We start from the raw sequence: 22643 nt of genomic DNA, 5'->3' as shown, positions 1-22643 counted from the left end.
TCAAGCTTTTCAAGGTCATATATCTCAGAATAACAGACACATCACACATTCAGCCGAAGCATCCCTTTGTAGTCTTTTCCCCCTCAACTTTAAGCTTTGGCTTGGTCCACCAACTCACGAGACAAATCTCTGGATGTTTGGCTTACTTTCTTTTCTATTTCACACTGGGCAGGTAAACCCAGCTTGTCTAAACTTGTTTGCTGGAAATGGGTATATAGTATATAGAGGGTTGAAGAGAGCCAATAGAGAACAACCATGCAGTCTGAACATGGATTGGAGAACCCAAACAATTAGCTCCAAGCTGCTATGTGTTGATTCTCTGTAGGTTTGGCAGTCGCCCCCAAGCAACCTTTCCACATTACACAGGCAGTTTAATTACAGAGGCATTTATATAATGTTAATATTGCTTAATGGAACTTTAATTACACCTCTCCTCCACCAGTCATTCCTAATCTGTATAAGGTTGTATAAGGTTGTAGCTCCCTTCCTCTCCTGTTTCTACACCTTGATGTCTTTTTGCCTCTGTCACTCTGCCCTGCTTCCCTTCACTTCTTTGCAACCCACCTTCCACTACCTCTCTCTCTCTTGATCTGTCTAGCAATATTCCACATCTTTGTAACTCTTACTTTGCATCTTTCAGCTCTTCCTTTCCCTCAGCTTTGCCATCCCTTCTCTTTCTCTTTGAGATGTGGCTGTCATGAGATGAAAAACTAATTTTTGTGTCTCCCCCTCTGCCTCTTTCCTCTCACTCAGTACATCACCCTGTCTATGTGACTGCCTTTCTCCCTTCTGCTCTCTCTGCCCTTCTAAATAAAAGCAGAGAGAGAGACAGACAGGAACTGTTCAAACAAAATGCAAATGGTCTTCTAATGGATCCACGCTTTCCATAGCTTTGCCTGGTAGCTGGCAAACTACAGTCCACAAAAGAGTTTACACTATGCAATGAGACAAAAGCCCAGCCTGAAGACATACAATTATAGCCACCTTACTAAGTACACCTGCTTTATTCAGAGTGAATAGGTGCTGTCACTGTTGAGCTAAACATTAGATCTCACACACTATGTGGTCGAAGCATAGGTGACAAATTAAAGAAAGAAGCAACATAAAGTGTCTTACTAAGGTGTCAGAATACCATGAGCCACCTCAAGGCCCCTTTGACACAGTCTCTGAAACTCTGGACCTTTGAAATGCACACCGGTTTAAAATCTGCCCATCGGCAAAGGCCATAACATATGATTACAATCATTAACATACTCATAAAACCATTCAGTGACCCCTCTTGTCATATGAAAATCAATTCAGTTCAATTTAACACAACTTTATCTATCCCTGTTAGGGCTATTATATGCAGAATAGTTGCAGCCCAATAGTGAGCCTGGTATGGCTGTACGACACAATCCTGTGTCTCTTGATGTAAAAGAACACATTTTTACACATTTTGAAGGAGAGGTAATAAATGAAGAGGCAGCCAATTTGCAGGAAATTTGTAGTTTGACAGATCTCCATTTTAAAGTCAGTTAGGTATTTACACACAACACCAAACCCATGATAAAGCCTTGGGTGCTCCATGCTTTTTCTGTTTATCCTTCTTCTACCTCCTATTATGGAATCTCTTATACTGTAGGCATTCAGGCAGTTGCTATGCCAGGGTATCCTTTCACTTGATAGTGGCTGGAATTCTTGCAAGAAAAAAAAAAAAAAAGAATCCACATTAGGTGCATAAACAACCTCTTCTGGCTCTTCACATTGAAGAGCAGCAGTAGCTTGACTCCAAGGTCCCTCCAGACCACTGGTGTCCTCGCCCTATGTTGTAGAGTGCTTTTGGTTGTTCAACAACCATGCACACACACACACACACACACTATTTCAAATGACTAGAGGTCACCAGATAATACTAATCCCATGTGAATAGGGCTTTAGACTGGCAAAAAGAAATTGAGAGAAAATAAGTTTCTTTTTGAGTGCATGCAGGATACTGTATACGGTGTGTAAGTATAGACTGTACCTTGTAAGTAGCTTGATGGGCCTGAGAGTAAATACAAACTATACCAATTTGTCTGCTCAGCTATATTTCGTGAATACATTACACAAAGATGAGAATGCAAATCTACAGTCAATGGAAAAACCATTCAAGCAGACCAATCACACTTGAGAATGCAAACAGGCAGGACATTTTCTGAAGTGCTGCACTGTGAACATCACAAGAGGAGATGTCAGGAATGAAGCAGTGGGTACTGTGTTTCTTGATTAACCTGTTGTAAAATACATAAGCATGCAGGCCCAGGTTGCGCTGTGAACAGAAGAAACCTCTTACCTCTAAGGTGGGCACTCAGTCCTCCGAAAGCCATTCCTCAGCATTATCGATTCATTCCCTGCTTGGTGAACTGAATTACATTCGATCCAATTTGGTTTCCCACCTTTTCTCTTCTGCAGGACAGGAGACTTATTTGCATTAAGTTGCTATTGAAATATAGTGGTTAGAGACAGGAGGATGGTTAGAAAGGGCCACAAAACCATAAACTGAATCATGGATCTATGCTGCCAATCTGCATTTTTTTATATATATATATATATCCTCATCAAATAGAAAGAAAACCGCATATGGGTTTCAAATTTGCTGAGGTATAAACAGTGAACACATAATACACTACAGCATAATAGTAGCTACTGTTTTAGTAATTGCAGCTGCCTGCCCTGCTGTTAGAACAGCAACAGAAGCTGGTTTCAAACATTAACAGTTGTCCTTGGTAGTCATCTACTGTAGGATAGAGGGTTGTCTTGGTAACTTTTAATTCAGAGACATGCCGGGGTGGAGAAGAAGCTCTGTGGCATACGGTTTCTCAGTCATACAGGTCACATATGTAACAGACAGCAGCCTGAATATGCTAGTTTGCACAGTCAGTCTTGTTGCTTCTTTCCTAAATCACACTTCAGCTTTGCTGCATGTATGCTTAGGACAGCCAGTATCATAATGATGTGTGGACTCTCCTGCCACATTTCCCTCTTTTCAGTAGTACACATCTGGTAAAGCCAGGGGCTGCTGACAGGACAGCAGGCTTGTTAATGATTACCTTCAGCAGGTGTCCCACCATACTGTATCCTCTGACCTTTCCCTCTGAAGAAAACAGTCGATGGACTGCAACAGCGCCCAGTCAGATGCCCTTCTTCCTCCTCCTTATGTCAACCATGTTAAGAGGCCAAACAGGCTCAAGGCAAGGGAGAAAGGAAATTAAGAAGTGTTACTTTCAAAGCCTTCTTCATCTTACTATGGGTAAAGGTGGCTGTTAGTCTTTGAAGTGCATCATTTCATTTACTTTCTGCAAAAAGCGAGTTATTGACGTTATAATTCAGTGTGTGAATGTGCGTTTTTGTTTCTCTCTAAATCCTTATTGTCTCCTTTCCTTTTTCTTCTCCCTCCCTGCAGAGGTGCCTTTTCAAAACACTGCTGTCTGTGCTTTATGACATACAATTATGCACAAATATGGGTCAACATATCCCTAGGATGAAAACTCAGAATTGATTACATATCTTGACAAGCACTCCAGCTATGCCATTATCAAATATTGCCTAGAATCCCTAAGCAGTGCTTAAGGGAGAGTGAATAAATTCACCCTTCATCTTTTAAGACAGTCAAATGGGCTAGCTATCCCCACATCACCTTAATTTTCTGTTTACAAAAACAAATTAGTGACAGGTCTTAATGATGGCTCATCTGTTTTGTACCTGTGTGAAAAGTGAGGTGTTATCTAACACCCCAGCTCCCCACTGAAGAGCAAAGCATTACCCCAAGAGTATCTTTTTTTTATTTCTTGTGCTGTGTGTTCAGAGGAGATATCATGGGTGCCTCTAGCCGTACTGCTTCTGTCTTTGCTCCTGTTTAAAGCTCCTGACAGGCTATATAGCCCAAATCTTCCTTCAGGGAAACCAGCAGGACATTCCTCAGATAGAGACCCTTGAAAGGGTTCCAGTTGTTAGGCCTCTGAGTGAGAGCAGACGTTCCTATTAGTGTTTCCATTTCAGTCAGAGTCCATCTGAGCTGAGGGTAATTAAGAGGCTTTCCCATTTCTGGCTGAAAAGGATGATTCTTGTCTTGCTAAATGGGTAAACATGTTGACTTGATCTGATTATGCATTGTCTTATTTATTTTTTTACCTTAAATACTCTATTTTATCCAAAGTAAATGATGGAAAATAAGGTTGTGTAATTCCTTGTCTTACCTACTGATATCTCAAATTGCTGTAGTAACAGAATAGGCCTTTTAGGTTGGCATTTTCACATGTCACAGCGGGAAAAGCACAGGTGTAATCATCATGTAAAATTAAGGATGGCTGCATGCAATTTAGGTTTTCCAGTTTGTACGACCCTGCTGTTGTGCAAGTTTGTTTAGTGGCACAGCACACTCAAATGGAAGCGTTGTTAATGCTATTAGCTACACATGTGCTTTTCCTGCTATTAGAGTCCAAATTACTCTGTCTGCTATGAAAAAGGTCTATGTGTCTAGAATTCTCATATTCTTACTTTTAATGTTTTGAAAGTTACTCAGTTGCAGTACATTTTTTTAATTAAAAAGTATGCTAATAAGAGAGATAAATAGAGTTGGGTGCAAATATAATAAAAAATAATTATCATTATGTGTCAGGTTTAATACAGGTCAGACAATTACTATTTTCATATGTCAGCCCATACTAACTTACTTAATGAAAAGGCCAGACCGTTTTCTCATATGGATAAATGGTTGCAACCACTACAAAATTATGTGATGTGTCAATTTGTGACAATTAGTGCTGACAATTAGATACTTACTGGTGTTTTTGCTTGATAACACTACACACTATGGCCTCATATTTCAACCAGCATGGAATCAACATATCCTGGCACAAAGTTTCCCAATGGTTGTCTTTGTTGTAGTGTCATTGCATGGCTTTACAATATACTGTAATGCGCTCTTATTATTTTATCCAGCCCATGTGTGTGCATCACTGTCCTGATGGAGTTCACACTGAGCCTGTCATCCAATTAGGACTAAATCTGATTTCGCTAAAAGGCCCCATCATTTAGGAGGTCTTTCAGGGAGCAAGCACTGAGATGCATTACAACTGGGGGACTGTTTGCATTCATTTTCACAGCAGTTAGCACATGCTGCTTCAGCTCTTAAGCAAATCCCTTCCTGCCTCATGTTTGCTAGGGGCAGCTGGCAGATACAGACAGAACATCATGAGCTTTAGGCGGCTATAATCGATATTTTTATAATAACAATGTATCTAATGACAATGTGAGAACAATATGACAATGTAAAAGCTCCCCTCGACATTACAGAGCATAATAGCAAGCTTCGGCTCATTGTTTAGCTGCCTGGCAAGCAACTTTACAGTTTCATTCTCACCGCTCTGATAGTGCTGTTTTCGGCCTCAGCAGGCAGCTGTTTTCAGAGAAAAAGCTATAAAAGCCCACTATACATTACCTGCTGAGCACCAAACTGCAGACAGGCACAGTTAGCGAGCTGGTGGACATAGTAGAGCCTTTAACAGATAAAGAGACAGATATTTCCCTTGGGAGTTGGTGGAGACCAGAAACTGAGCTAAAAGAGTGAATGTTGGACTTACTTACTTACAAATTAATGATAATGTTGTAACTGCTGGATGTAAATAAGTAACAGTTTGCTATATTAGGGTTGTGTTCACAACTTGTTTCCAGTGCCCTCTGAAACTCAGTCTTTGGAGGTTTAAGCATACCTTGAAGCTGTGTCTCTTTTTTCTATTATCAATGCTGCAGGTGTGGCTTCAGATGGAGAAGAAGCAGGATGTGACAACAGGGAGGTCAAATGTCATTCTGCTGTCTCAGAAAATACTCTAAATATTTAATAGCTCTGCTCATCTTTCTTATGCATTTTAACCTTTTCAAATTGAATGACCTAAAACTTAGAAAATGAAAAGAACTTTTTATAAATTAATTAGAAAAAGAATAGGCAAGATTTTCGAGGGGAAACAAATGTTGCTTTGGCTGAAAGGCAATGCTTAAATACATCACAAAGCCTTAAAAAGCTTATTCAACCAATTCCAATGGTAAGGCATCTGTCTGGGTAAAGGGTAGTGGTACAGTAGCAGTAACTTTAACATCCAAAGTAAATGTTGGTTAGAGATGGATTTGAACGCACCTGTAGGTGGGATGGCAGCTGTTCCAACAGCTGAGTTTTAGCATCTGTCATCTTTTCACAAGCTTAAGGTTTTCTGAAGATATATCTAATTAGCCAGACACCTGTGAGCTGGATAGACTTCTGAAAGCAGAAAGTTCCATCAAATCAACCAACTTCAATTACCAGGACAGTGCTTTGGCGTGGGGTTGATTTCAGAAACATTTTTATAAACCAACAGAATAGTTGGCCATACTACGGACTAACCAGGGACCTTTTTAGAGTGAGGCTATCTCACTGACCAGACACGACATGCCTCCCAGGCAAACTGTCTAGCACACACTTTCCTGAGGAGAAGGCTAATTAGCCAAATGCCATACACCTGTCTGGACTGGGTAGTCTTTAAAAGTTGTGAGAAGGACATTGACAATTAAATCCCTCAATTCAGACAATACATACCCAAAAAGTAAAACTTGTAGCTCTAGATTCTAGAACAAGAGTGGCACAATATAATTATATAGAATTTAAATTAAGTGAGAATCTTTAAGGTTAAAAAAGGAGAACATGTAAGAGTTGACAGTCATTTACCCACCAATTAAGCAATAAGGCTCCAGAACAAAACCTGTGTTTGAGTTTTATATTTCGAGAGAGAGAGAGAGAGGAGGCTTGTATGAAAATTTAGATGTAGCTATAATTTGTGTGTGAAGCGTGAAAACTGTGAGCAGTTTAATTTTCTTTTTCCAAGTCTTAAATACCATAACTTCTCTCTATGATGATCTCACACTCTAGCCTTCCATAGACTTTAACTGGAGCAAAAGTAAAATGGAAAACAATGGAATAAGTTAAATTGCTCAACAACCAAAACAATCATTTCCATAGAAGCTTACAAGAAGTTGAACATTTTAAAATGAATTTCAAAGTTTGCTAAATGTATTTCCAAAGAACCAAGACGTTCATCTGAGAACACAAATGTACTTTGCTGAAGCAAGCACAATTATTATTGCTATTGGAATTGAACAATCTGCCAAATCTTTCAGGTTGGGAGTGTATTAAGCTAAAAGAGGATGCCATCTGTCAAAAGTTTTATTATTTCTAGTATTTAACTCTTGCTTAATGCTTCTACTGGCTAAAACAATGCCCTGTTAAAGCACAGATGCATCGGTTTGATTGAGCGAAGCCCTGGGAGCCTGACATGAAGTCATTCTGCCAGCACCCCATTAGAGTCTATTGGATGAGAGAGAGCATATTAATTTCCCTCTCTGTCGTGACTATTGTAACAACCTTTGAACACATTGTAGTGCTGTCTTTTAATCTACGATACGCTCTCCTGCTCCGACGTCTTTTGACCAGGAGGTGCCTTGAACCGTGCAAAATGAATCTGTTTTCAATGCAAATACCTGGAAAGCCCCATTTCATCAAGAAAGTTTTTTCCCATTGATTCAGGAATCACAAGCTTCCTGAACTGTTCCATTCCTACATTAACTTGTAAGCCTTAAACAGGTGTCTAGTGCTGTATACTTACTTAAATTGTGCTCTTAGCACTTTTGGTGTCTTTGTCAGTGAATTCTGACCCTCATTGCCCATTACGTTAAAAGTAGCTTACTTATTCCTAGGTTTTTGTATTTGTGATAATTGTACATTTTATGTACTATTACTTTAAAAAAAAAAATGTAATAGGATGCAATAAAATAATTTATAAAAACACAATAAAAGTAAAAGAATTTGTATTACTGCAGCCTCTGACTATGTTTTCCATAACTTTGCCTTTTGAACTCTTGTTTTGAACCCCAAACACAGACATATTTTCATACATTTCTATCCAGCTGACATATTAAGGATTTGAAACTGTTACCGCAACAATCTGGCAGACAAACCCTGACTTCCTCTGACCTTCACGAAGATGACTGACACTTTTATATGCTACAAACAATTATCCAAATTGACTTGGATTTGCAAAAAGGCCAAAAATGTCAATATGTATCAACTATATTGAGAAGGCAAATTTATACAAACATTTTCAGTCACAGTGGGGAAAACAAAATCAATGTGATTCTTTTAATGATGAAACATGAAAAGATATCTTTTTGTATCAGGAGCTGGGAGCCGTGTAAGGTAAAAACCAGCAAAAAAGTCAGTTTCAACAATATCTTATAGGATGATCTCCCAGTAGCACAGTATCAACTATTACTATCGAAAGCCCTCTGTAAACAGGAAATTTAAAACGTGATTCATTGTGGTATTTCCAATATTGCATGCTTTGCAGAACAAATGTACTTGTGTAATAATGCCTTCAAAAATACTGGGCATTATGGTATCATAATATAATAATATTAATTATTAATATAATATATAATAAGGGCATAGGTAAAAAGATATGAGAAAAAAAATCGCACTTTAATATCTCAGGAGGAAACGTGAGATATCTATTTAAAGATAGTGACAATTGCAATATATTATAGGACTACAGCCATGGCCTGTGATAGAATCCTAACTCGATACCAGTGGAGCGAATTGTTGCAGTGTTTGCTGTTTCAGGCTCAAGCTTTTTGAAGGCAAAATAGGCTTGAGCAAATTATCTCAAAGTGAAGTGTACAAAACCTCCATTTGCTATCCAAGTCTCGAAGATTGTTTTGTGGTGCTATTTTGGTGGATTCGGTAACGCTTGTAGTGTCTGGTCACATCAATATTTCACACTTTCATCTGGAACAGAGTATTGACAGAGGGGGCGGCAGTATGCCTTACAGCATCTACTCTGCCTAGAGATTCATTAGGAGACAAGCTCTTTCGTACAGCAAACACCCCACAACAAACCATCATTGTTAAACTGGGAAAGTGCTGAGTTTTATTAAAAGGGTATGTCAGTGGTAGATCGTCTTCTTTCTTATAATATTCAGCTACTGTCTCATTAGCCATTAAATATGTCTCCACTTAGCTTCTGTCTTCTGTGTTTGACAGTATTGAATATCTGTGTACGTATCATTCCCTGTGCGTGCATCACATTTACATATTTGCTGGGACTCACCAGCATCCAAGTTAACTAATATATACAGTACAGGAAGCGCTTATAGAATGCAAATACCACATATACGTATAAGCGAACCTTCATTATAAGTTTCATTATAACGTAGAAAGATAAACAATATTTTACATCACATTTAAATAAAAGTTAATAAACAACAACAAAAAACAATAGACAAAAAAATAATATACATGTATACATTGAGTTGTTTCCTGATAAATAGACACAGTGGCATGAAAAACTTAAGCCCATCTAAAAGACAACTTGGGATTCAGCTGCTTGTTGATTTCCAAAGCTTTCAGCTGAATAACTGCTCTGGTGGCACACTTCATTATTTTTTTTTTTTTTTTTTTCAGTCACATATAGTCTGCTATCAAGTTCTTGGAGGAAGCTGTATTTGGGGCCACAGAGAGATTTTCTCTGACTGGATTTTTAAGACCGTCTATAAGGATTTGCCATCTTCTAACATGACGTACTGTGACAGCATATTTCTTGGCCAGTCCATTTCTGAGGAGAAGACGCCGGGAGAGACTTGGGAATTTTAGACAAAGTGTTTGTAACCTAAATTTCTCATGATTTCTTGCTTTTCTGCCATCTAGCAACTGGGATTTTGACACGGCAGAAAATATGTACAATTCTGCAATTTGACATTACTGTTTGGTGCGGTCAAGAGAGTTGAACGCATTAGAAAAAAAGGATTAGGAGTGAGATAGATCTAGTTTGGGCTATCTTGGAGAAGCTTGTGCCTAAAGATCTGTACACCTTCCAGAACCCTAGGAAGAGGCCTGACTTATGCCCTCATTTATTACCTCTTGATGAGCAGGCCTGTGGTGCCATTAATCAAACAAGGCATGGCAGTCACATCCTCTTAAGCCTTGGTCAGGCTCAGCTCCATCTTCTATCCCTCAGGCATGACTTTCCTTTCTGCATTTTACCTTTGAAATTACTCTACAAAATGCAAAGTAATTTCTGTGTTAAATTACTTCACAAGTTTGTCCATTAATATGACCAAGGCCAAGCATGGTAATCAATGCCTTGGCATCTCAAAAAGCAATATTTCTTCCTACATACCTTGCTACTGTTGAAAGCTACTCAAAGGAAGAATTTAAAGTGACATAATTCCATTCAGTATAACAGACAAAAACCTATTCATTCAGAAAGCAGCCCTCTACAAGAATACTCCTGTGCAGCTACAGAGTTACAGAAGATGAATGCATTTTTTTTTTCTAAAGACGAGAAGAATTATATACTTAACATAAAAGTATAATGGAAATTCTGTGAATGTCTTACCATTGCCTTGCCTGAACCCAACAAGAAAGGTCAACCTGTCACAGATGCACATTCCTCTGGTGAAGCATGGCATCCCATCCAACACATTTTTTTATATACACCTACACTCCTTTTCTTTTTTAGCATTTTCATCTGATGTCATCCACAACATCAGGTGCAGTGCTCTGGTTCAAAATGGCCTCTCCACAGTGAGTTACTCTGCTGCCTCAGCTCTGGTCAATACATCTTGCTGACCTCCATATACTGGCATCTCATCCCCATCTCATTAAAGACCCCCATTCTTCTCTTTTTAAAATCCAGCTCTGGTGAGTGTATTGAAATTTCTCTTGTGTAACATTTTTAGATCAGAACTGCTAACATGCAAAGACTCTGGACATATCAAAAAGTAAAGAGGCATTTGTTACTCATTTTGATGTGAAAATTTGTTCAAATCCCCTTTTTAAAGACATCCACAGTTTCCTAATTTAAGATGCAAGGCCTGAGCCAGCAGCTCTGAAAAAGACCAAATGGCAACGGAGATAATGGAAAAACCTGATGAAAGGAACTAGTGTCAGGAATGCTGTCGCAACAGGTGTTGCCTGTCCAGATGATTTCATAAAACCAGTGTGGTTGCGGCAAACCAAGTGGGACATGTAACACTCTTGTTAAGTTGCCAGGACCCCTTTTGTTTTTGGTTGCTTTGTTTGAGTTATGTCTCAACATGCTTTCTTGGAATAGTGTTCTACAAAGACAATCTGGCAAGCTGACGAGCGCAGAAAGCAATCCATGAGGAGAGGAGTATACGTTGTCAGGATGAATAGTCGTGGAACAGTCACTCAGACATTGACTAGTCCTGACCTACGTGTCATCCCTGACTTCTCTCCTTTAGTGTGCAACTCAAGAGGATGCTAAGCTGTTTAAATCCCTCTATTACCGTGTTCTGGGGTTATTATAAATGAACATAGATCAATACATCGCACATGCCCACTCAACACTCATTGATTTTGCTGCTGCAAATGTCTGCATGGACCTTCGCTTAGGACATAAATGTCACCTTCTCATTTAATGGGAAAAATGATTAAAAAAATACTTATACATATCAGATTAAAATACTTAATACAAATTGTAGATGTATACACATTACGTGCATTTTTCTCGTGACCTAATACAATGTATACAAGTGCAACATATGAACTGCAAACATATAAATCACTTGTGAAATAGATAATTATCATTGATTTTATTACTGTCCATTTATTTCTGCTATCACGAAAATAAACCCAGCGCCCACACTATGATCCTTCATATTAGCACGAATGAAGTCAAGCTTGCTCAGGCATAAATGTCAAACTCAGCTTAATCTCAATCTAGCTGGACACCCATAAACTAGACACCATGTCCCATACTCACCTCAACCATTATGAAGACAAGGCAAGTTGGTCTAGAATCAATCTATTGGTTCTGAGCTAGACCACCTCTTTTCTTTCTTCTTTTTTTTGTGGCATTTTAGGCTTTTATTTGACAGGACAACTTAGACATGAAAGGGGAGAGAGAGGGGGAATGACATGCAGTAAAGGGCCGCAAGCCTGAATCGAACCCGCAGCCGCTGCGGTGAGGACTGAGCCTCTGTACATGGGGCACAGTCTACCAGGTTAGCTACCCAGGTGCCTCAGACCACCTCTTCTTAAAAGGAATTATTTCCATCAGTGCTCTCTGTATTGTAGACAGATGCAAGCAATCAGTGTTTTAATAATCAATATGCAGTTGCTTACAAGTGAATAGCTAGAAATTCATTGTTGTCACATTGTAGGAACAAATATAAGTTCCAAACAATATTCTAGGGTTGCTTGATGATTAAAATGGTGTTATGTGAGGTTTCTGGGGTGTTGCTACACAACTGCTAAGGTATCAGGGTTAGTTGCTATGGCGATTCTGCATGGTTGCCCGGTAGAAGTGCCAGGAAGTTTTACTGAACTGTGAAACTGGACTTTCAACAATAACAAGCAACCCAGCAATACTGTATATAAAGAACATAATCTAAATAAATATGAACATCCAACACAATAGTATCCTTCATTAGCTTGGCTGTGAACATGTGACAGAGCAACATCCATAACGTTAGCAACATGTTAATTATGCTATTCGGAAGTATGCACAGGCAAAACGTGCTCTCTTGCAAAAACACAGGCAAACTGTTTTTATTCTGCACACAGGAACTCACAAATTGCTAGTACCATGCTGCTAGACTTGTAGTCCAACAAGTTTCATGCTGAGTTTGCTACCGCTCTGCCGCCTGCAAGTGCACCAACAGTCTTCTGAGCTGAATAACATAATACATGAAGTAAAGCAAATTTCTGGGAAATGTAGTTTTTACAACTTTACACACAGTCTGCTGAGCCAGATGATTTTAACTGCCAGGTAAACTGGGAGAGAAATGACTGTAAATAATATCAGCTCAGTGTCTCCTCAGATGACTTTTTGGAGAGACTGAGTGGTTCATTCTGACATAAAGTAAGAAACCCACCTGACACTTTCTCCTGCCTGACAAATCAGGATCATCTGTAGGTTTCACTGTGACCACTGTGTTCTAAATCAACAGATCATTCACACATCTATAAACTGCAAAAAAGATACACTATTAAGTCCTTCACAAGCTGCAGCAGTGTATCTGTTGATATGTGTGGCTATATGTATGGTGTCAAATCAAATGACCCTGATAAATGTGTGTATCTGAACACAAATGCACAATATTCCTGTTTTATAACAGCTCTGGATGCATCAGAACGCAGCTCTTGTTGCAGTCACACTATCCTGTTCAATGAGGGTTTCTCAAGTTTCATATCCATATATAGGCTACTCTTTGTCTAAGCTTTGTACATTTTGTACTCAAAACTGTGTCTCTTACACTGTTCTGACCCAAATCCTGATCTGATGTGTTTGTACTTCTGTGGCTGTCTTAAAGTGATTGGTTTTTCCATTGTTGTGTTTTGATTCTTAGTGGGTCTCAACCTTTGTTTATGTTTGGATCACAGAGTATGACTTTAAAAGCAGTCAGAGAGCACTATGGTGGAGTTGAATAGTTGTGAATGTGTGACATGATGGATGCTCGAGGCCAGTGTTGTGGAAAACGTGATTCGACTTCACACCTAATGGACTGGCAAGCCATCCCCTAGACTGCTAGTTCCTAAATAAAGGCCCAGACATTTTGCCAAGCTGACAAGACTGCTGAGATCCCATTAAAGCTTTACTATCTATCTTGGTCAGACAAAGACTTCCAGCGTGTTGCATAACAAAAGCATATAGCCTAAACGTGTTGAAATCAGAATGTTTGCAAACATTTAAATTTAGAATACCCAGTATTTTAGAATGTATATAAACCTTGCTGAAATGTAATAGCTTGCATGATGCATCTAAGTCTGAATCAGGCAAAGCAACAGAATCTTGACAAGTAACAAAACAGAATCTAGTCTTCCTTCTATTTGAGAATGGTAAAATGACGAAGCCTTAAGCTCCAAACACAGCCACACTGCACATTTTATTTCTATGCAGTAGTGAGTTTTACACAAGCACACATGAACACATGGAGAGAGAGAAACAGACATAGGCAGAAAGACAGTGAGACAAAATTCCATGCTGCTTCTAACCTTTGCCTAAAGTGCTCCATCACTGAGTATTTAGGCATCACAAACACAGAAAAGAGCAGTGGGCAAACAGGGAGGCTGCCCTGGTCTGACCTCACTAGAAATGGGATGACTTTGATATTCCCCAGGCACACGACACAAGGTACTCAGATTAAAAGCCTTTTATTCCCTATGACCTTTCCCTTGCCGTCTTTCCTCAGAGAAATCTTCCCTCCTTCTACTGCCATCTCAGTGACAGGCCATCCCTGCCAAAACAAAAGGCCAAGTAGTAGGGTGACACAAAGTCAATATGTACAACTTGTTCGCGTTTGAACACATCACACAGTAACCTCTGTGTTATTGTTGTTTATATACCAAACATATTGGGGAGAAAATGCAACCTGAGATGGGAAATTGTATGCACCAGGCACTGATGCACAAAATGTAGATAAACTGTATTCATTAATGTCAAATATTGAAGTATAGTACATTTTGTGTTCATGACATTTATCTGCCCCCTACCCCCTTAAAATTCTAAATTACTGTTTTTTTCTCTTTTCTGTTTCTTGGTTTAGTTTTAATCATGAACGTTTTACAATAGGTACTCTATCATCCAATGTTCCATTGCTGACAAGACTCAGTGTGACACATAACCAATTGGGTTCCAGTTTCCATCTTTGTCCCAAACATTGGTCATTATCACCTTCTCCATGTGGACATGCACTTTTGCCCTCAATATGTCATGTCTGTGGGTGGACATATATTTTGATGCTTTATGGTGCTACTACAGCTCCCACCTATGTCAAAGGTTTGTTAGAGGTGTAACTGTTGACTGCTGGACTAACAAAATATGACAAAAATATAACAGAATATCATGCCTCAGCTTTTTAGATTGACTGGTTAAATCCTATGGTTTTAAATATTTTAAAAGGACAGTAAATACTGATCAGAAACCCTGGTAGACATAAGAAACATCTAGTCATGTTTAATGGAGGAACTGAAGTCAAACACACTTAAGGCATCAGATAAAGAATCATTACCCTGCACAATAACTCTGCCTTTATGAGTAAACAAACGTGTGGTTTAATGCATCATTTGCTCTGTTTTTACTTGCATTATCTATGAATAAATCCCATTAAGTTGGCTTGAATTGTGCAGCACCCCACATATTTGGAGCTGTGCTGATGACATCTTACAGCCTACTTTGACCCCAGCTCAGAACAAACCCAGAACATATGTTTAGAGATTTCACTGCCTGGAAACTTTTCAGTAATGGGTATATTTTGTTTTATAATGTAATCTCCATTACACTAGTATTACAAATTATTATGAACAACAATATGTTCCCCTTGCTGGTGAAGTGTAGGAAATAAATGCTAAATATCTGCAAAAACAAATTACAACGGAAAATGACAAACCATCATACCCCTCTCTCTCTCTCTCTCTCTCTCTCTCTCTCTCTCTCTCTCTGTCTCTCACTCTCTCTCTCTCTCTCTCTTTGTCTCTCTCTCTGTCTCTCTCTCGCTCTGTCGCTCTCTCTCTGTCTCTCTCTCTGTCTCTCTCTCTCTGTCTCTCTCTCTGTCTCTCTCTCTCTCTTTAACACACACACACACACACATATATAGATAGATAAAACATGGCATATGTGTATAATGAATCATAATAATTCAATTTGAGTGCGCATTAACATGTATGTTGTTCCCCTAAATTCATTACGGCTGCACTTTTGGCTGGAGGCTTTGTTTGTCATTGTCCAATTGGTTCGTGCCACCCGCTAGTAACTTTATCTCTCAGTCCAGCTTTCCCTCCACCATGGCCAATTCCTCTTTCCCTCCACCCACAAAAACTGTCCTCTTTGCACAAGCCCCCCTCATTCATTCTAATTAAGCCAACTGAAACTAAATAGCAGAAGCTTTGTTTACAAGGGGCTAGCTGTGCTCAGCATTCTGTGCACGGAGGCACTTGTCTTTACAGCCAGTCAGGGGTTTATCTAGAGCTACACTTACTGCTTACACTCATTTACATTTGTGTTTTCCTTTCCACTTATTTCCATATCTCCCACTGTGGGCAGACTGTGCCTTCAAAGAAGAACTTTGTCAATCACATTTAAACTATAACTAAAACAGGCTGTTCTAGCACCACAAAAGCATTGGCATACACTCAGTTTTGAGAGATTGAAGGTAATATATATAAAACAGTAATATCAGACGAGGTCAATAAGGATTTTGCTAAGCAAAATAATATATTTAAAAAAAAGAATGTAAAGATTTTAAGATTGCCTGACAAGTTCAAAGAAAACATCAAACCCTGAAAATCTCCTTGACGACTTCACATAGTTGATAAGAGATCAAACAACCAACAGCATGCCACATTGCATTCCTTGCCACCCTGCATTGATGAAGTAAGAAAGGACTTTGTTTTTACCTAACTAAAGGTCCAATGTGTAGGAAATTCACCCATCTATCGTTGAGATCGCAGTTCAAAGTACGTATTACAGCTACGGTAGCCTTCACGCTTCAAAAAGCCTCTTGCTATTTTCAATATCCTTTTTCTTTTTCTGGGCGAAGAAGAAGACTCCTGTTCCTGAAATTTGGATTTTGAATACATGTGGTCCTCCATGTTTCCTCGATACCCATTAGCAGCATTAGCAGCACCTGTGAGTTTATCATGTGACAGCGAAAACGCGAAAGGCGGAGCACTATGTCCTGTATGTCCATTACCGGCTAACGTATTTCAAGATGGCGCATGAATATGGAGCGTCTACCCCAGTTCATGCAAATGCAAATTTAAAATTTCAAGCCAAAAGGAATACTTGGAATTGATGGTGGTGGTAAATATTTATGAAAAAGGACAAGTTGGTGAACGGGCAACACAGATTTTGATAATGAACAACTAAACATGTTACACACTGGACCTTTAAGTGTTAAAATTGTGCCACGACTGGAACGCTTGGCCTCCAAACATCATTAGCTATTGTTAAGTCCTGGTACATACCCTTAACAAAAGAATGACACATTTATATTTTCTTATTGTAGCAAAACATTTACAGGCTATGTAGCTGTTTTCAGTTTTTAGCGAAAAAGCTCTAAAAACTTACTTTGGACTACTTGCTTAGCACCAAACGGCAGACAGACATAGTTAGCAACTGGTGAAAAAAGTGGATAATTAGCAGCTAAAGAGACAGATATTTCCCTCAAGAGTTGGTGGAGACATAAAACAGGGTAAATATTGGACTTACATTAACCAAGGTGGCCCCTGGACCATGATTCCAAATGAAATGTAATGTTCCTGGATGTAAGGAAGCAACAGTTTGGTAAAAGCTTCATCATATCAACTGAAGTTATGTGTTGTTGTGTGAATCTAATTTCACCTGTGGCTACTTACAGTTCATATGTCCCCTGTGTGGAAATACATGTAGTGTTGTGACTTATTTAAATGCTATTGAGAAGTGTAACAAGTGGAAATAATGCATTTTACTGTGCTAAAGTAGTCATATAATAGAAAATAGTGCACTCGGCAAACTTACACATAACAAGCAGAAACACCACCTCAGCTGCATGCTACAGTAAGTCTGGTACTGTGTGCACCCCACTTTTAGTGAAAGTGGTAAACGTGAAACGTTCTCTTTGAGAGACCAGCAGTAGCAGTTAAAGGAGAGAGCAACAGGATGAAAAAACTCTAATCTGTTGTGGCAGTAAGCAAAGAGCCAACCCAGAAGAGAAAACACAACCCAATACCTGTGAAGCATTAAGCTGTGGCCAATTACACATCAGCTGGATCACCAGGAAAGAAGCTCAAGGAGAAAATGTTCACCCTCTGTCTCACTCCAACAGTTGATTTTTAAAGGAAAAACATCACTCTTGCAAAACATTAAAACAAAGGCGGGCATAGGCGCTATAGACTATTTTTCGGGGTGCTGAAGCACCCCTTAAAAATCATCTCAGCACCCCTGAAAAATAAAGTCCTTATCATTGTGATTTTGTAAAATCGTTTATTGCTCAAACGTTATTACTTTTGAAAACCTGATTTTAGCGATGGAATAGGATAAATGACGACTGGCTCAGCTCAGTTGTAGCCTAAAGTCAACAGCCTGTCTGCGATTCCCTGAACGAGGGCGCCTCAGCCTACTGTTCAGTCTGCGCAGATAGCTTTGGGGAACAGTCATCAGAGTATGGCTACTTTCAACCACTGAAAAGGTATGGCTAATGGAGTGAAAATTAAATCTAATCGAATGAACACGTTAAGTAGGCTACAGGTGTAGTATTTGTGGAACCAATCTGTGATTCCCTGATCACAATGATGGCAATTATATCTGAATTAGCCTAGCTTATTCACCACGGAGTCCAATTTTGTTGTGTAACGTTAGACAAAATTGCTAACTGTAGGCAAATGTAGCGTAGGAGTAGCCTACAACGAGTTTTTAAAGTGTGCTATTAATAGCCTGCAGTAACAGCTTGAGCACCGCTAAAAATAGCCTAGCGCCGCCGCTGCAGTTACCTCCCTACGAGACACTTTCTTATTTTGTAATCATAAATATATATATATATATATATATATATATATATATATATATATATATATATATATATATATATATATATATATATATATATATATACTATAAATAAGTCAATGCCAATGAAAAATTTAATAATTCGACCTGACGGATCATCAGACTCATTCATATCAGAACTGAAACACTGTAACAACAAACCCTGACCCACAGTCTGTTTCCCCATAGATGGATATACGTTTCTTTTTTTTAAAGAAAACAGCCAGGTTCAGGTGAGAAAGTATAAGATAAGTCTTTAACATTATCCCACTGCACGGAACAGCAACCCCATATTCATATATGTTATAAATAGGTGAATGTATAACCTTTGGTAGACTACACCATGCATTCTCCGTTGATTTCTCTTTTATTTGAAGATTATTTTCTAGTTGATTACAAAATGTTTTGTATGTGATTGCCAGTGATACGACGGAGGGAAGGGGATAGAGAGAGAGAGAGCAGGATGGAGAGAGTGGACAAAGAGAGGGACCTGGAAGAACCAGGTGAGAAAGTGGACATATATTGTATGGGCAAAAACACTTAAAACACTTAAAATATTCCATTCACATTATATTTACATATGCATTTCATGGAGGACTAGGCTCTTAAGAAAAAGAGATGTTGGATTTTCCCCATCTGGTTCAGAGGCATTATTAGATTAGATTGTTCATCATTTAGCTGTATAACCATATCAGTTTCTATCAATGATGTAAATGAAAAAGTTGAAAATTAACAGCAGAAAAAAACATAATAATCCTGTCTAAGAATATGTTAAGGCTTATTTTACCAGTTCACGGTATGTGCAGGGGCGTAGCTCAAAATTCTGGGCCCTGTAGAAAGGTATTTTCTATGGGCCCCTCCCTGCATCCACAGCTATTCATTCTAGCATCTTTTTGGGCCCTCCTCACATGAGGAACTCAGTCCCCTTTTCCCCCCCAGTCCGACGCCCCTGGGTATGAGTGCTACAATAATCATGCTTTGTAGTTGCCATCTTTTTTCACAGCAGATGCCTTGAATCTGTTGATAGTTTGTCATAATTGGACATCTCAATCTGTCTATTTCTTTCCCCAAAACTCACCAGAAGTCATGATTTAAGGGTTTAAAAAAAATATCTTACGGGGGCATGCCCCCGGACCCGAAGCTTAACTGCTATCAACTTTTCCTTGAAGGCGGGGTTGGGTGGGGTTTGTTGAACACCAGTGCATACTTTACTTACCTTAATGGCAGTTAAAATGCATTGGTTTAGGCCCCTCCTTCTGGTATCTCACTTAAAGAATGACTTGGAACATTCGGTTGGAACGCCACTGACAACCTGGTAATTATAGATGAGGAGATGAGCAAGGGTGTGCTATTCTTCTCTCAGCTGGTGTGAAAGCAATTCTGGATCCTCAATTGGGTGGGTAAATGAATGGATTGGCATGTGCACTTGAATGGTTAAGACATTAGACATCACAGAGACATAAGCACACTAAAAATACATAAAAGGAGTTTATGTGATTTTTGGAAAATAAATATCCTTTCCAACCACAAAATGACATAGCCTATTAAAAAATCTGTAAGTTAGTAGGTGGCAGTGTACTACAAAATGCAAAAAATGTACAGGCCTACCTGGTTTGCATCCATTTTTCCTGTCCCTCTAGTGTGCACCCTGCAAGTGATGCTAGCCCCAAATAAAAAAAAAATGGAAACAGGCTAAAAAAACAAAACATCCACTTCCTGCTCATGAAGGTAACTTTTCTTCATATAAAATATCTGTTATTATGGTCAAGGTGAACATTTTAACACACTAAATTGTTCTTGCCATGACAAATCTGCATAATTATGGGTTGTTACCACATTACAGCGAACAGTCATACCAGCCTGCAAAAAGTGTTTTATACAAGCAGTTATTATAATACTGACTGGACTGGACATTTCTATTAAATTATACATGTTTAATGGTCATTTGTAGGAGAGCAAGAAGTGGAGTTAAGGGAGCAAACATAAAAGAAGATAAAGCTATGTTATATCATCTCTGAGGTGTTTGGGCCACAGCTCCAGAGGTGTCTGCATTTTGAAGGAATGGGATTTGCTTCGAGAATACAGCACTGCCTATAAGTTAGAGGATTACCCTGGTCCAGGATGTGGATGCTCAGTGAGGTGTGGGCAAGTATATGGTTGCTTATGAGAGAGTGAATGTCTGCGTGTGGGTGAGAGATGGGGAGAGAGGCTGAGCCTGTAAACAGCGTCGGTGTCAGTAAACAACCTTGTGTGCAGCACATCGCCTCAGGGTGTGAAAGTCTGAGGGAGAGGCGGCTTACTCCGACTAGCTTCACTTGTGCTCTCATGTAGCTTCTGGAATTCAACATACCCTCGAGGCTTTATGGGCTTCATGTCAGAATCAGTCACAGATTTGTTAACCTGATTCTAAGAAAGGTAGTTAAAAAAAGATGAACGTGAACTGTGAACAATGTGTAAAAATAAAATAGAAATGTTCAGTCTAAATCGGATCGTGTCCGTGGCACTGTTTACATATGGGTGCCAAAATGTATTTTAAAGTGTTAAATGCAATGTTTTCACTGCATTAGACTGAATGAAATCATTACTGATTTCATTCAATTACTGCAAATGTACATGGTGGTACATTGCTATACAATGAGGTTCATTATCTTCTTCTGTTCGTGGCATACAATCTGTGCATTCAGAGAAATAACAAATATAGCACCATCTAGTGGTGGTTAATGGTAATCCATTCATCAGAGTTATTAAATGTAATGGGACATTTCCCTGCAGCAACTATTTATACCGCGTTGCAGGCAAATCTGACACTATAATGAAAGCTATGCTGTGATAGTTTATCTTTTTAATTTCATTATAGGCGCAGATCAACTCTACACAATTGACAGTGTGTTGAGTACTTACGCCTGGCAATTAAACAATTGACCTTTAATGTCTATAACCATATTAGGGTCATTTTTAAACTCAGAAAATGTTAAGAAACACATTGTCTCCTATTTGGATATTCTTACTTTTCTTTTTTTCATTTGAATTCTTATTTGCACTGTATTTTTTCTGTCTTGATGTCTGTAAAGCACTTTTTGAAATATGCTATATAAATAAAAGAAAGTATTGCACATGAGGTTGAAAGATAGAGATTCATTTTAATAAAATAATAATTTTGACATGAGTTTTCAAGTGGGAATGAACCCCCAATCAATACAAATTCAGACTAGAAAAATAAATTAAAGAATTATATCTGTATTTCTGTAGTTATTTTTCCTGAACAACTCATAGTTCCGAGAAATCAGGCATTCTTTTCCTTCTTCTTTCATTACCTGAGGTTTGTTTTATTGACGATTAGGGAACAATACAATGCCTTTGCTGCTATTCGCCTGCCTCTATCTATTCACACCAGCTCAGCTCATCTCTTTTTGTCTGATCCCCTTTTCCCAGTCTCTTTCTCTTTCAGTGTACTTTTCTATATTGGCCATTTAATATGTTACAGGATGGAACTGAAATCTGTAAATATATATCTGTTGTCGCCCTTTACAGCAGCAAGAAATCATTCAAATGATGTTGAAACTAAAAAAGTAGGAAGAACATCCAGTGGCGATGTTGCAGCTTGAGAAGAGGTAAAATAACTTTTACTTGCAGTGTGTTTCAACACTGTGTTCAGAAGACATATACGCTATATCTGTATCCACGTTTTATTCTACATAATATATATATTTAAATTTTTGAGTCAGTAATGGACATTAAGTGTACTCAAAGATTCATAATAAATGTGCTTGATTTCTGAGTGTGCTATTGCCACACATTGGAATGCACACATAGGAAATGAAAGAGCTATTCTCATTTGAAAAAAAGGATGAAAAGAAAGCTCCAGAAACAATAAAGTTTTAAATCTTTGGAGAAACATTTTGCTTTCCTTTGTTAAGTTTACCCACTTTACATTGCAACTTGTTTAGTGATTTCATTAGCAGGTAAGGCTATGAGCTGACCAACACAATTACAATCTACAGAACATATTACTGCCCATTAGAGCCTGTACTATGATGTATAGGACTAGGAAGA

This window comes from Sander vitreus, chromosome 16, assembly GCF_031162955.1.
Source record: "Sander vitreus isolate 19-12246 chromosome 16, sanVit1, whole genome shotgun sequence".
NCBI classification, from domain to species: domain Eukaryota; kingdom Metazoa; phylum Chordata; class Actinopteri; order Perciformes; family Percidae; genus Sander; species Sander vitreus.
The sequence above is the reverse complement of the archived record's forward strand: the minus strand, read 5'-3'. Positions refer to the sequence as shown.